The sequence below is a fragment of the Triturus cristatus genome, chromosome 3_2 (assembly GCF_964204655.1).
Source record: "Triturus cristatus chromosome 3_2, aTriCri1.1, whole genome shotgun sequence".
NCBI classification, from domain to species: Eukaryota; Metazoa; Chordata; class Amphibia; order Caudata; family Salamandridae; genus Triturus; species Triturus cristatus.
Window position 1 is genome coordinate 908099843 of NC_140584.1, and position 3437 is coordinate 908103279.

Below are 3437 nucleotides of genomic sequence, written 5' to 3' on the forward strand. Positions count from 1 at the left end.
AGAGCTCTGTGTGTGGTATACTCATTTTGCATGCTCCCTGGCTGAGGAGGACGCCTCACGGGGCTTCCCCCACCATGGTAGGCTGCCAGTGCTTTCTGCAGGTCTAAGAGGAACAAGTCCATCCCAACCTCTGACAGGTGAACCCTGTTCTTATCGAAGTACCACGGGGTGCTTGCATTTAATAAGCCATGCCTTAGCAATCCAAAGCCCCTTTGTTCAATGAACTTACGCATGATACTGTTTACCCTTCTCTGTGACTGTTCTATGGCATCCCCAGACCTGGCTCCATGACAGACCTTGCATGGGATTATATCAGACCACCATAACTCGCAATTGCTGATTTCCTCTATGATGGACTTCATTGCCTTGATTAGCGTGCAGCGCCACAGGAAGAGGTGGTTATTGCCTTATAGGTGAATTACTAAAATGTGAGGTTGAGAACCACACCCTGCTCGCCTCTGCTGCAGCTTGTGGATCAAACTGCGCCAGTGTATGCCAAAGAAACCAAGCCATGCTATCCGTGTGATGGTGAAGCCGTGCTTCCAGGTCCTGGTCTTTGGCCATCTTGCCACCCTAACGATGAATGATTGGCTGATCACCCACACCTTGAGCCCTAGCTAAATAAAGAATGCACATTTTGTTCACACAGATATAATTGTTTGCATCACACAATAGACACAATCGCCTGATGCAGCTGACACTAAGAAGAAATGAAACACATGAAAAAACTTGCCCCCAGGCATTTTTTCATATAATATATATTTACATGATAGATTTTTTTTGTTGCAATGACCTTCCCTATGTGCCACCTGATTCGTCATGGTCGGATGTAGCATCTGTAACAGTATGAATCCCACCGGCCCAGCTTCTTAATACTGTTGGGGGGGGGGGGGGCGGGGGAGACCAACCCTATAAACTGATGTAGCTGCCCCTATGCGGGTGGAGTGCATAGATTAACATTTGCCTGTGTTCCCAGATACCTCTAAACTCTGATGAGGAGGGGTCAGTGGTCAGCAAGCACAAGCAGGTAACCCTCCCCTGGGAGGCAGTACCGCGAGGTAAGCTGTGACCAATGCCACAGGGCAGTAGTTTCTCATGTGCAATGGATGTAGCACTATTGTTTTCCGAAGCCCCTTCTGGCCGATTTTGGACCTATGCAGCATTATTTTTAAGTTGCCTCCTTCCATACTAAGGTACTGTACGCATAGCGTGTCCTTGGTTTCGTCTTTCTTTGAGCTAGCTACCAACTCGCTAACTTGGAAGGCCCCAAAGAATGCCAAGCGAAATGTTGCTGCAAACGGGGTGGCCTTGTGATTGGGGTATGTGGCCTTGTGAACACAATCTATCAACCCTTGTAGAACGTGGAATTCCATGGGTGACCTGTCATCTGGTACCTTCTCCTCCGCTCTTACCAAGCTGTATTGCATCACACTTATGGGACATGCCCTACTGGTGTCTTTTATGGCCTTCAATCACAAAGGAGCTAGAGAGGGAAAACGTGCCAGAATGCCCTCCAATCAACAATAGTTTCAACACAAAAAGTACTGGCACACTGTAGCTTAAATTTATTTTTGTTCTGGAATAGGAGGAGGAAGTGTGCTTTATCACAAACCACCAACACTCATTTAAATTATATTATATGGAGACAACCCATCCAGAATGCTACAAAATTAAAAATTGAGTAGGTAAGAATAAGTCAGAATGAAAGCGAATGTGAAGTCAGTCCACAAAAAGATACACTCTACAGAAACCCTCGATGATAAAGAGGTGAAAAAATGTGTAGAGAGAGAGAGAGTACCTCACGTGCGCACCACCAGAGGAGCTACTGGTTGGTTCTCACCAGCTTGCCCACGTTTATTTCATCATCGGCAACTCTCTCTCAAGAAAAAAGTGTGCAGTGTCCAGTGAAAAAACACATAACACAAGACGGTGTAGTGTAAAAAACAGAGAAACACATAAACTGTGCAGACAAAGACAGTAACAAATAGTGATGGTATATAGACTCTCAAATAATTGTTTTATTCTGGTTAGGAGTCTATCCCACTACTTAAAAACACAGCATGTTGCATACCTTGGTAATGACGGCCAACATGTTTCATTGCCAATTAAATTTGTGGCAAATTCATCAGGGCAAGAAGGGGTCAAAGATCACCTTCTCTGGACACACACCTTTAAAATGGACTGACAAACACAGGAAGACAAACATACAGCTTAATCAGTTCGGCGAGGGATGTATTCACTGTCCATCCTAAAAATGGTTATGGTAATGAGCTTAAATCCATTACCTAGTTGGGGCTATGGGCCCACATACCAGCCACCAATCAGTCGCAGGGGCGTTCTAACCTCTTTACTATCGCCTTCCTGCTCTGCAAAGCACGACCGTAGTTGGTGCCTGCACCTGTAGAAAAAGTATATAGACCATATAGACCTAGTCTAACACGGCACTTTCTCTGCACATTTATTGTTCCTTGATCTCTCATAGATCTTTCACCTAACAGGTTGAGAGTTCTGCTCAACCATGTACCCTTTCAGCGATTCACCCATTCACTTCTGATGCCTCACGTCAGCACAACCCGTTTTCAAATATTTCTACACACCTGAGCTGGCTTCGAAAACGAAACCCCTCCTATTCGTGCCACGCTTAAAAATAACCTTGGTTTTCACATACCGCGACATCCACGCAACATCCGAGGGTGCAGACAGCCTTTTCTCAGTGGCTCATGTACACCCAGCTTACCCTGTAACTGTACACCCAGGCGGTACCTCAACACTGGAACAACTTGCAGCGCGACTGTGTCTGTTTTCAAAACCGGCTCTTGCCCCATCTCGCGAGACTACGCGGTTTCCCGGCTCGTATCAATATACTCAGGGGAAAAAACAGCGGCCATCTTAAAGTAGTCTTGGGTCCTGGTTTCAGGTAATTCAGAACTTGCTGGAAAAATGTTTCCCAACCACAGAACGGTTATTGAGTGTGTGCCGTATGACTTAACAACAAGCCCGAATCCAGCGGGCTAACACCCCATATGCAAAGGACGTATTCCTTCTCACAAACAGCACCCCTCGAGTGGGAAAACGGATCTCTACTTAAGGATGAAAAACGCGGCAGCCATCTTACCAAAGATAGATATAGAAGGAATGGCCTCCCAATTTTGCATGGTGACTGACAGGTGCTAGGTGCCCCGTGACCCATGAATGGCTCTTTTTCTGATCCCTAACCTATAAAACAAAGTGTGGTAACTTACTCTCAAGGGTTGCTGCCCTGCAGCTCCAGGCCCTGCACCTTGCAGAATGTGGAAACACCGCTCTTGTACCGCCTTCTTTTTTGGGGGGGCGAGCGATAGCTTATCAAGTCTCGTGAGGCGTTGAACCACTGGAATAGGTGCCAAAGTTGTAGAGAGAATGGTGTCATCTCTGCTCTTGCTTGCGACTAAGCCTCC